Source organism: Octodon degus, unplaced genomic scaffold (assembly GCF_000260255.1).
Source record: "Octodon degus isolate 3935 unplaced genomic scaffold, OctDeg1.0 scaffold00015, whole genome shotgun sequence".
NCBI lineage: Eukaryota > Metazoa > Chordata > Mammalia > Rodentia > Octodontidae > Octodon > Octodon degus.
The window spans coordinates 654,233-667,632 of record NW_004524591.1 but is presented as its reverse complement, the minus strand read 5'-3'; positions in this window follow the sequence as shown (position 1 = coordinate 667,632).

The window sequence follows — 13,400 nt, the reverse complement described above, 5'->3', positions numbered from 1 at the left end:
CTCTCTCTCTCTCTCTCTCTCTCTTGCAGTACCAGGGATTGAACTCAGGACCTTGCACATGTCAGGCAAGCACTTATTCTACTGAGTGATCTCCCCGGCCCCCTCATTCTCTCTCTTTTATCAGTGTGCCATTATTTCTTTTTTAAACCATTTCTCAGTTTGTGATTTTGGATTTTTAATTTATCTTGCTTTCTCCCTTTTATAAATTAGTTTAGCTAGTTCTACATCTGTCTTGTTGAGGATTTCAAGGAACCAACTTTATTTATTCATTTATTTTATTGTTTTATTTATCCTTTTAGAAGTTTCTTCCTTTTTTTCTTCAGCCTTTTTGTACCTATTGACTTGAATGTTTAAATTATTTCATTTTTCTAAGAATTGTGTAAATATTTAATTTTATGGATTCCTTTTGAGAAGTGCTTTTGCCATGAATCATAAATACTAGCTGTCCAGAAGCTTCTTGTTCAATTTATAGGTGACTAAATCCCCCCCCCTTTTTTTTTTTTACTCAAATTGTGATTACTTAAGAGCTTTTGATTTTTTTGGGGAGGGGTTGTTTCATTATGTGTATTGTGAAAAAGACTACATATTTCTGTTTGTATATCAATATTAACATACTACTATTGGTGCACTTCTAATTATTCGTACTCAGTGTCTGCTGTCTTCCATAGTTTGACTTCCTTTTCACTTTGCCAACTGTAGATTCCTTTCTATTTGTTCAAATTTGGCCTATATAAGCTAAAATCCTTATGTTGTTTCCTTCTGCTTCTGCATTTCATTATTTGTAGTATAAAATGACTAATACTTCCCTCTGCACAATCTGTTATAACAACATGCTGAAGTTGTATTTGTGTTCAATTCCGTTTGAGGGTATCTTATGGGAACTAAAATTCTGTATCTAAGCAATCATAGGTCCAGTTCAAGCTTAAAGCATACTTACTATGAATGTGCTTTCTGCCACATACTATTTCCATTAGAGATAAAGGAAGTTTTTGGATAATTTCTTATTTACTGTTAATTACCAACAAATACCAAGTCCTAAAATCTTTAAAATTTTTTTTATTTTTAAAAATACAAAATAGAGATGTAAAGAACAAAAACAGCATTAGAAACGATATAATATTTCATTGAACCAAGTAATAGATATTCAACAATAGTTGCTGTATTACATGATGCTATCTTCAAATTAGTTATTCACATTACCAGATATAAATGTGTAAGATTCATTTAAAAATAAAAGCAAAGAAGTTATAAGAAATTTAAAAGATGAAAAAAATCACAGTAAAAAAATAATTAAGCATTAACTACTACTTTCAAAAGACCAGGAAAAATTGACAATACAGTTATCTAAACTATTCTGCATATATGTCCAAATATATCTTTTCCCCTTCTTTTTTAAAAAATCTTTATTTAAAAAATTATTTAGTGCAGGGTCTACAGGGTCTCATTACACAGATTGAACTCATAGTGATCCTCCCATTTTCAGCTTCCCAAGTGCTGGGATTACAGGTGTTTTCCACCAGGCCTCAGTCTCAGTTGTAGCCTCAGTGTGCCCTGGGGTCAGGGCTGGCAAGGCTGCCAGGAATTGAACCCCATCCATGCGTCTGCCTAAGCAGCCTGTCTTTCATTTGTCCTTTTCGTCATCCCAGGTTTTCCTTTCCATTGAACAATTTCTTTCCCTTTCACAGTATCTGTTGTACCTTTTAGATATTTGTTACTCTTTTAAGTTCTCAAACTAGCAAGATAATACAATGTTTGCACACGTGGATCTGATTTTTTTCACTTAATGTTCAACATCATTGGTCATTCAAGAGATGCAAATTAAAAGGACAGTGAAATACCATCTTATGCCAGAAACAATGACTATCATCAAGAAGTGAGCCACTAACAAAGGCTGGATAGGATGTGGGGAAAAAGGAACCTTTCTTTACTGTTGGTGGGAGTGTAGGCTGGTGTAACCACTAAGAAAATTAGTGTGGAGATTCCTTGAAAATCTAGGGTTGGAGATCCCATTCAAGTCAGCTATTCCTCTCCGAGGTGTTTTTCAAAAGAGCTGAAATCATCATACCACAGTGATATACGTGCACCCATGTGTACAGCAGCTCAACTTGTCATAGCTAATCTTGGAAACAACCCAAATGCTCATCAACTGAGGAATGGATAAAAAAGACATGGTATTTATATACAACAGAGTATTATTCAGCTATAAAAAAGATAAATTCTAGGCCTTTGTAGATAAATGGATGCAGCTAGAGACAATTACTAACATCGTAATTGTCAAGTTCAAGATTATGCTCTCGTGTTAATATGTTAAGACCTATTTTATTATTCTTTTTCTTTTCTTTTTATTCTGTATTTTAGAGAAGGGTCTACAGGGTGTTCAGGGTTTCACTACTAGATTGGATTCGTAGTGATTCTTCTGTTTCCAGCCTCTCAAGCACTGGGATTACAGGCGCGTGCCACCATGCTGTCTCAGCACACCCCGGGGGCGGGGCCAGCACGGTAGGCCCAGGGATGAACCCATTGCCCCATCTGCTGAGCTCTTTGCACGGCCCCTTATTTTATCATTTTTACAGAGAAATATCTTTGAATTGTGTTGTCCAGCAGAAATCATAAAAGTTCAAAAATGAAAGTACTGTGCTTTAATTGCTATGAATGTTAGAACCTATTATACTTAGGGATTTAAAATACTTTGTGTTTTAACCTAAAGTCACTTAGGTTTAAGGATTTGTACTACAATTCAAGATAATTTAATATACATTCCTTAGTCACAAAGAAAAGGATAAAGGAAAAAATCTTAGTATTTTATAGATCTTTAAAAAGCACACTGAATGTTTCTATAATAATCACTGTGCAGTTTTACATATTTTAATTAAAGTGACAATTATGAAGTTTCTCCCTTCATTTTAGATTTGGGAAAATTAGTATATAAAAGGATACTTGAATTTAGGCGTCTGTACTGAAAGGGTTCTGAATTTAGAAATTCAAGGTAATAGCTACATAATTACTCCAAATTTTAGCTAAGTCTTAATATTCTGTTTTTCAGGCTTTTAAAGCACCCTGTAAAAAATCCTCTGATGCATTACAAACATCTGAGAATTTCAGTGTAAAAGATATTTTTCATTTTTTTTAGCCATTGAGAGTATTTGCATTTAATTGAGGACATTAAATGCCTATCTCAAATCAGAGATGCGACTGAGCATCTCAGGAGCACTCAGCATGGATGGGACACATTCTTTGTAATTAGTGGTATTTATTTAATCAGCATGCAATGATTAAATCATAGGAGGAAGCAGGATTTTGATTAGAATTCTTTCGTTTCAATAGAGGTTATAGTCTGCTGACACAGAGCCAATTGAGAATTGCTTTTAACACTCATAGTATGGCCAGATGCAATCTGTATTCAAGAGAGGCAAAAAAAAAAAGGTGGCTCAGGTGCAATGCCAGCATGATCCTTTAGCCTTTCCTGGATTTATAAGAGTGTCCTGAGATTCCTGAAAAACTTTCAGCTGTTCTTTCTTTGGGCCGACCTTCTGGGTACTTGGTTCATAGTTCATGTCTATTTTGCTGGCTATTGATTTTTTTTTAAAGAAAGTATGGAGTTATGGACTATTATATTCCATTTTTAAGTGTTAATATATTTAGCAAACATTCATTGAGAGTCCCTTTTACTCCAAATGTTATAATAGTCACTATAAATATAATATCACTATAAATAGTCACTATAAATATGAAGTCGCTTCCAGTTTTAAAGAGCTTATCGTTATGGCATGGAAAAGAAAAACACCAGCAGTTCAGGATAGTATAATATTGAGGAAGGAGAACAGAAGACTATGGTTTGGAGAACAGACAGGTTACACCTGTCCAAATTGGAGAAGTCTAACTATATTTCTTTGAAGACTAGCCAGGGAATAGTGCTGAGAAAATACAGCCAATTACATAACAAGTTCAAATAGTTTTATGTTGTTGGTTACAAAGGTAGCATTGGTAAGGGATTGAGCATGTAAACAGAGTCAGACTATAAAGGGATGGGTAAGCTGTGTTAAGGATTTTGTGCCTGACCTCATGGAGGTAGGGAGCCCCCAAAATATTTTAGGAAGATGATATTTGGAGTATGAATTTATGGGTCCCAGGACAAGCAAAAAAGAAACTAGTTAGAAAACTGATTAGATAATTGGAGTGAGAAATGAGGTGGGTAGACTGTTGGTTGGCAAGAACTGAGTAAAGATGGAGCTGAAAAGAATTTGGACTGACTGGGAATGGGAAGAGATGTGACTGACAGCCAGGCTTCTGGCTTGGGTGAGAAGGTGGATGGATGGTGACCCCACTGACTGAGGTGAGTGGAGGAGCAGCAGAAGGCACAGTGGGGTGTTTGAAGTCATTCATTTTCACTTTGTAGAATTCGCTTTCTCCTCAGTGATGGGCTGATCTGGTGCTGTCCATCGCCCCATGGTGTGCAGCCTAGGTGTGACCTCCCGGTGGTGACGCCTTCTACAGTATAAGCCTGGCAGCTATGACCTGTCTTTTTTATGAACAGAGGTCTTCCCAGGATAGAAGCGAGTGTGAGGCTACAGTTATTTTTAAAAGATGTCTTAATAGTCAGATATATAGTGATGAATAGCTAAAAAAAAGAGGCATTTCACTTAATATCACTAATTTTAATATAAAAGACAAAAATAGAAATTACTTTTTACATATATATATATATATATATATATATATATATATATATATTGTTTTTGTACTAGGTGTCAAACGTGAGACCTTGTGCTTGTCAGGCAGGCACTTATGCTGCTGAGGTATATCCCCGGCCCTTACAAAGTTCTTCCTTCCTGTAGAATGTGACACCAAAATGTTAATCATTCATTTTCTCTGATAGGCCTTGAAAATTGTATGGAAGGGCATCCTAGAAGTATTTTGCAGCCAATTCTGGGTCCTCCTTTTATGTGTTTCCTTTCTAATCTACATGCTGTTTTAGCATTCTAGGAAAATACAGGTTTTTAATTGCCAACATTGGAAATGAAACTATTTCCCAAGATAATACCTTTCTCTTTTCTTTTTTAACTTTTATGTATTTGTTAAAAGGTCTCACTATGCAGTTTGGACTCATAGTGATCCTCCTGTCTCAGCCTCCGCAGTGCTGGGGTTATACTCTCTTCTAAAATGTTTCCCATTTTCTGCAGAGTGTGATTTTTCCTACTGGAACAGATTATAGAATGGTTTTGAGGGTTGGGGTTTGGGACAGTCAAGCCCAGAACACTGAGGGATGATGAGATTGTTGACCCTTCACTGCCTGCCATTTTCTTCTGCCTCTGTTTCTTCCACTCTTTACCCTAGTCTGGGCCTTCTCACTAGAAAGAGTCTTGCTTGAATCTGCTATACAACTCTGTGATTTTTTTGAGGAAGGCTCTGGAAATAACATCCTATCACATTTAGAACATATTGTGGAAGTCTATAATGTGTAGAACATTAGTGTAGAAAGATATTCTACTTCTTGTGTGGAGATGGCTTTTAGTGCTTATGAGAACTTTTACTGTGGTCTTTAAGCCATAAAACATCAGGGTCATGACTTGATATTGCTGAACTGTCCGCTGGATTCTGTAAGGGTGAAAAAAGAATGCTCTCAGCACTTTGTTGAGTGTGACATGATTACAAACGATTTGCCACCAAGACCTGAAAGTGTAAGTGTGTCTTCAGCCTGGCCCTGTCCATAGACATTATTTGGTAGGATTTACTTAAGCTATCAAAATCTAAGCTAGTCTTAATCAAGTCATATCATGACTTTCTTATTACCACTATGGTAAGAGAAGGATATTTTCTCCTTTGGCCATTTTGATGTGTGAATAAAATTTAACGTAATTACTACAAAGCAACAATTTATGGTGATGGTTAACTTCTTGCTAATCAGAAAGTTAATCTTAAGGTTATTCAATAAATCCTAGCAAATGCTGAATTTTATAAAGAATTGACAACTATTTGCCTATTCATTGATTTGAAAGTGTTATTTCCACACTCAAAATGTAAATAACACTATCTTACATATCTCAGTATAATAATGGAAGCAGATAAGTGAACATTTTCATAATTATGATATATTCTTCAATAGGCTTGCCAAGGTATCATCTTTAAAAAGTGCTTTAAGTTATCTTTTGACTTAAAAGTTTGCTATGCACCTCAGAGCCAGAAAATCCTTTTCTGATTTGATCTGAGCCATAGATATGCTTTGCAATTAATTTATTGATCAAGGGTGTAGTCGTGTTCAGACCAGCTTGAAGTTCCATCCATCGAAAGGTTCCTTTATTATTTGTCAGGTGGTATCTTGCTGTGTGCGTAGGTGGGCCATGGAATTGTGGCCCTGGGTGATCCTCCGGGTAGCTGGGATTATAGGGTGTGCCACCCCACTGGCTGTCACATGAGGATTCTTATGATATGGCTGACTGTGTTGGGGCAGGAGTTCACACATTTCCCTCCTTCTGTTTCACTTAGATATCTAATAGAGATGCAGACTGTAATCACCAGACTTGCCCACTCACCCTTGAATTCACTGGAAACATGCTCGTGTTGTTAGGAGTTATCTCTCAGCTTCTGTATCTGTATTCACCAGGCAGTTTGGGGCAAGGATGCTACCTGCCTTGCAGGCAGAATCAGCCCACCTTTCAATTACACTTAGATTTGATTCTCCTTAAGGCTCTCTGCTTATAACAGTGGTCCTCTTTCATTCTTCAGCTTTTTAGATTCTTTCCTTCATTGAAAAACAGACCTAAAATCCACATATTTATCCCAAGTGCCACCAGTACAAGAAAACCTGAACAATGAGGTTTGTTTAGAAAAAGCATCTCATAACAGCATCTTTTGTCTTAAAACAAAAACACAGTAATAGCGTTTTCCGTGATACATAGCATTTTATTGAGAGGTAAAAGTTTGCATTGGGCATGCTGCTGCATAGTTAATGTGGCCTTTGTTGTTGTAGTCATGCTAATAATCTGTCAAACCTTGGCTGGCCACTTGGCTCTCATGCTGTTGGGAATCTACATGTGCCGTAGATTCAGATACCTTTGTGGAAGCTCAACAATAATTGTAGTTTGCAGTCCTCAGCCTAGCCTGACCTCAAACCTAGCTGTCTTTGGTTTGCTGCCGTGTTTTGTTTTGCACTTTCAGGTATGTCCACTTCTAACCCCTTCAGCATCTGTCTGATGATTTTCTGTATTAAATTCCTTATGGCTGGGGGCTGGGGAGATGTCTCAGTGGAATAAGTGCTTGCCTGGCAAGCTCAAGGTCCTGGGTCCAATCCCTGTTACCACAAAAAAAAAAAAAAAAATCCTTATGGTGGAAATATCTGGAGTGATTTCTGCTTTTTGTATAGTCATTAGCCAGGAATGGTCTTTGAAAATATGATTTAAAAGATGAAAATTTGGGGTTAGATATCTGAACTAATTGAAATTGAATATAGTAGGATATGTCATTGCCAGTGGGAAGTTGCTATGCCATTCAGAAACAGCATAGTGATATAAATTATCAATTTTTTTTTCTTGCAATGAAGAGATTCCTAAAGTCAAAGCTATGGGATAGAAAATAGAAGTTGTAATGAGCTACTCAGATGGGAAGAATGGCCCAGCACTGTGGGTTGGGATGGTTGTCTTTGATTGAAATGGAGAGTTTATAGAAGAAAATATGAAGTTAGAACTTTATACTCAGTTCAAGGATGGCCAGTGAAACACACTCATGATGACCTGCCCACCCCACGATTGTCTTACCTTTTATTGTTGTTCTGCTGATGCAGCTGAAAATAAGAAACAGTGTTCCAGCATGAGAGTTAAAGCATTAAAGTACAATTTGAATCTCTAGCTTCTTTGGCTTTCTTATATAAAACATAAGAATTGAATGGAAGACATAGAATTGAGACAAACAGATTCATGTAGATTCAGTTGACTACTTGTTATCTTTGAAGCCCAATTTCTATGGCTCATTTGAGTTAGTCTCAATGCCTTATTGTGGAATGAACCCCTTTTCTTTTCTGTGAGATTAATATCTACATTCTTGAGAATGCTGTTTCAGCCCTAAATGCATTTAACTTTACAAGGAAAAACATGAAGCCTTAAGAGAGAGTATTGAAGTGAATGTATCACGTACAACCCCCAGTTACTTCCCTCATTAAATTATAGTGATGAAATATGAATTGGTAAAGGGAGAAACAATGTCCTTACAGTATTCTGAGATGGCTCATTCTGATCACCTTGGATGTGGTCTTCTGTGGCACTGTTGAACACTTCCTTCTCAGTGGAATGATAGAGTCCTGGAGTGGCTGAGTGTCCCAGGGAAACTGTTGGAGGCAGGGTGGGTGCAATGCTCAGGCAGAAGATGCAAGCTGACAATCCTAATGTTGAGACATGAGTGTGTAATTATTGATGCTGAGAAAAATGTCACTGAAATACAGTCTCCTGGGAATAGAAACAGTTTGGGGCTTGTGAGCCTATTCACAGATCCAGACCCCTTAGTTGAAATGAGGGGAGCTGGATTCTTTTGATGATAAACTACTACTACTAATATATAATGAAATTCTTCCTTTAATTAGTCCCTAGTTGGCTTCCAGACGTTTACCAGGTCAGTTTTACATTATGGAAAGGAGAATTCTCAATTTTTCTAAGGATGATAAGATATTCCCTTTGGGTGAAGCTAATTTTTAGAAGGATCTCAGCAAGGACATTGCTGTTATTTTGATCAGAGTGGGACCTTCTGGTGACCAATTGATGGGGTTCTTTTTCCTCCTCTCCCTTCTCCTCCCCCTCCCCTCCCCTCCTCTCCTTTCCCTTCCCTTCCCATGCCCTTTCCTCCCCTCCCCTTTTGTCCCTTCCCCTCCCCTCCCTTCTTTTCCTTTCCTTTTCCTTTCTATTCTCTTCACTTTCCATTTCATTACATTCCGTTGTTTCTTTTTTTTTTCTCTTAGTCCTCTTCCTTCTTTTTTTCTTTGTCCCTCTTCCCTCTTTTCTTTTCCTTCTTTCATCTTAACTTGAGTTGGTTTCACTCAGTTATAGTGTCTGTGCATCCACTTTATGGTCATTATCTCAGTTCTTGAATATTTACTTTGAAGGATTTTTTTTTTTTTTTTTGAATGTTCACTTTGATTCACATCTGTAGCTTGAAGAATTTGTAGACTAGCTTTCTGAGCCATGGAATGAGAGACATTATGAGAGAAGGGTCCAAGTGAAAAGCTCTAGTATTTTTCATCCATTGAGGAAATTAAACCAAAATAATTAATGAAATCACAGGAATTTTGGAAATGAGTGCTCTCATGAAATACTTAGCATACAGCTTAATGTACCTGCAAATTAGTTTCTTTTTTTTAATTTTTGCAAATTAGTTTCCTACATTGTATTAGTTAGCTTTCTGATAGTGACTAAATGCCTAAGAGATTCAATTTAAAAGAAGAAAAACATTGTTTTTGTTCAGAGTTTCACAGGGATCAGTATATGGTCATGTGTCTTTATTGTTTCTGGGCCTGTAGTGAATTCTATCTGTTGAGCTTTCTAGTATAGGCAGATTTCAGGAACTTTATTTATGGAACTAATGATCTAAATGAATATACATAATACAATGGTTTTTTTCAGTTGCATATTTATTTTTCTTTGAACATATTTGGTTAATTATATACTGCACTACAATCTTTTATTTACTTTCTGGGAAAAGAAAAACCGTCTTACATAATCAGAAGAAACAACTGAGAGCATACATGTGAGTAAACATTAATTCTTTGATTAAGAAGAGACCACATAATGAATTAACTCATTTAATGTACTCAGTGATGCCTTATGGCTCTTTACAAGCCAAATTATTTTGAGCTTACCCTTGTCTCCTTCCATCTTGTCAACTAGTTCAACTTCACTTACTTGTAATGGTCAGTTAGGCAGATCACACAACATTTAATATTTTTGTTTATTTCCAAAAGGTTGACTTGTTGCAGTAATCTTCATTAATTGCTGGATGTAAAATTCTTACTAGGGTATTTGTAAATGCGTTGTTTATTGTACATTTGTCAGCTCATTCTAATAAAATTGAAAATGATGAAAACAATTATATTTTTCCCAGTATAGTTACAAAATAATTTCTGCATTTTTTAGTAATTCTCTACAATCTCAACTCCAAATTATGGCAATTTCACAAGCACTTGAAAAATTATTGTGTTTATTGAATTATTTGCAGGTGGGGCTCTATGCTTAGTCTACAAATCAGCGGTTAACTTAATGATGCACTAGTTTATATTTAGCAAAATGAAGCACAACAAGCTCTGCTGAAAAACGATTCTTGTTTTAACCAGTATCTTCACACAGCTGTTTAAATACCATATTGTACTTGTTTTTCCCCCTTTCCTTATTTAGGATGACACATGGTACTTGTGCAATCCTTGCTTATTTTAAGCTGGCATAGAGGAATGATTCCTAGCAAATGGGAGGCAGTTTGCAGAACTGAAGGATATTCCTGTGACTTCAGGCTGAGTTCTGTTATTATTGAAGAATACATCTTTTTCTCCCCAATATTTTCCTGCAGATTTCTTCATTAAAATGTATTTTAAAGTTTATAAGAAAGGCACTCTTTTCATTTATTCCATATAGTTTTCTTTCCTTTGTATGAGGATACCATTAAAGTAAGATTAATCAGAAAAAGTCAGATGTTTTAAAATTGTAGTAGTTCATTCTTATCAATTTTATAATATTTTTGGCCCCAATTTTTTGATGTTTTCTTTATATAGATGTAAAAGCTGCTTAAAAAGATGTAATATTAAAATGGAAAGTTTAAATAATCTTATTGCCTACTGTTTTTTTGAATTCCTATTGAATTTTTATGTGCTAACTTAGATGCTTACATCAACAATAAAACTCAATTACCTTTTCTTGTTTTTATGTGAAATAAAATGTTATCTTTAGATTTTTAAATGTATTTACATTTATTTAATTTTCATATGTTTATAAAATAGCTGTAAGTATTTTCTGATAGTCGCATTGTGCCTGTGAAGCAGAACATGACCATCGCTGTATATTACATCTGTTTTTTGGTATGGTCCTGTTCCCTCTCTATTGGCTGTTTTAGTAAACAAATAATCTTGTAGGCAACGAAGAAAACTGAGGCCCTATATAAAGAAATATTGTTATAATTTAAGAGACTTAGTTGAAATATCATTGTATTTTTACTTCTATGAAAGAATTCAGTCAGCATCTCTGTTTTTAAAAATATGTAGGATTTCTTAAAATGTTCAATTATTTTATATATATTTATTCTAATTATATTAGTATAAAGTCTGATTTAGGTTGATTTGTGCTGTTTATTTAATAGAACTTCCATGTGGTTTTTTTTATTACTGGACTTAAACCTAATAACATGAAGCTATGTCTCATGAATCAAGAAAATTAGTACTAAGATAGACATCTCCAAGGAAGTTAGAAATAGAATGGCAACATACAGGAAATAATTTCCAGTGAGAAAATAAACCTGTGAAAGAATAAAGACAAATTTTATAAATTCTAAATCTGGTAAAAATTATAAGGTAGTTAATCTCTAGAAATTATTTCATTGTTTAATATGTAATATGTGCTCGTTGGTACAGTGTTTTATAAGGAACATTGTTTTTATAAAAAGTTAAATTTTATTAATTTTTTTAATTGAGTTTTATTTTTAGTAGTGCTGGGGATCAAGTCAAGGACCTAAGCATACTAAGCGTGCTTCCTGCTACTGAGCTACATTCTCAGCCCCACGTTAGACTTGACAAATTGCATACAGTGTGCATAATATTCAGAAGAGAGGTTATTCCGGAACTTTCTGGTTTTTAACCTAATATGGGTAGATTATCATAGTTGTTGCCTGTTTATATTTTATAATGTAGGACAAGCCACCATACTTAGAGTGGAGTTTGGGACTAAAATCTCTCAGCGAAGCAAGAGGAAAACCAAAAATCAAAACTCACTGAGTTGATGGTATTGGTAAATGCTATTTAAATGAGGAAAAGAAAATTTAGTAGTGGGATTCATGGCCACATACTTATCACTTTTAGTTTCTTATTTGAAGTAATACTATAAGTCAAATATTAAAAAATTTAATAATGTAGTATATCGATGAAGGAATTATTAGGATCAAAAATAAGGTATCAATATTTGTAACATAATTTAAGATGACACATAGACTGCAGTATGTCTTTTCCTTTTAGTTTTTTGTGTTTTTCATATGGAGATGACCTGAAATAGTGAACTAATAACTAACAATATATTTAGCAAGTATTTTTATAATTAACCAGTTATTTAAATACCAGACACACTTTTGATGAGAGGTTAATTCCATAACCATAAATATAAAAATAAGGCTACTATATACTGACAATATAGATTTTTTTAATCCTCCTTATTTTGTTGAGGTTAACAAACTATTAATCTCATTTAGTTACTGTGGTTCAGCCTAAGGAATAAAAAAAGTGTGAAAAAAAATCACCAAATTGAAAAGATCCTTTAAGATTGGCTCTGCTAAATATTTTCTAAGGAGAGCTCCTCACAGCATCCTCTTCAGCACCTCCATTCTAGATTAGACTACCTTACATACATTTGCATTCCAGTAATCATCAATATAATCTAATGTATAAAAAGAAAAGACATTTAAATTAAAATTTTGAGAATGTGTTGATATAGTTATGTGACAAATAGTGTTAGATCTGTGCTAGATCTTTAAATAGGCTTTATGTTTTAAGAGTAGTTTTTGATTCACAGTAAAATTTAGCAATTTTTTTTTTTTAACTGTAAATCTCCCTTTCTACTCATGGAGGACGTCCACCACCATCAAGAGTCCTTATCATAGTTATTCATTTGTTACAATTAATGAACCAACAGCATACATGTATCATTATCATTCAAAGTCAATATTTTACATTAAGGTTTGCTCTTGGTGTTGTGTACTCTATGGGTTTGAGCGCTTTTATAGAGATGTGGTTTTATCAAGAATGTCTCCTGAAAGTCTCATACAGTCATGGGTGAGGTATTTGAAAGGTGACTGCATCGTGAGGGCAAGATGGCAGACTTACTGTTAGGAGGCAGGCTCTGGTGGGAAGAGGTGGGGCCCTAGAAGCGTGGCCTGGAGGAGTTTATCTCCCGTTCCTGCTCTTTGCTTCCTTGTCTTTTTGGCCACTATGATATGAGTGGCTTTCCTCTGCACTGGCCCTTCCACTCTGCTGGTGCTGCATTTAAGCCTATTACCATGGACTGAAACTTCTGAAACTGAGAGCCAAGGACTGGGAAGATAACTCAGCAGTCTTAAGTGCCTGCCTGGCAAATGCAGAGTCTCATGTTCCATCCCCAGTACCACATGCCTTATTGGACCTGGCACCAGGAGTGGTGGTGCGCATGTGTAATTCCAGCACTGGGGAGGCTGAG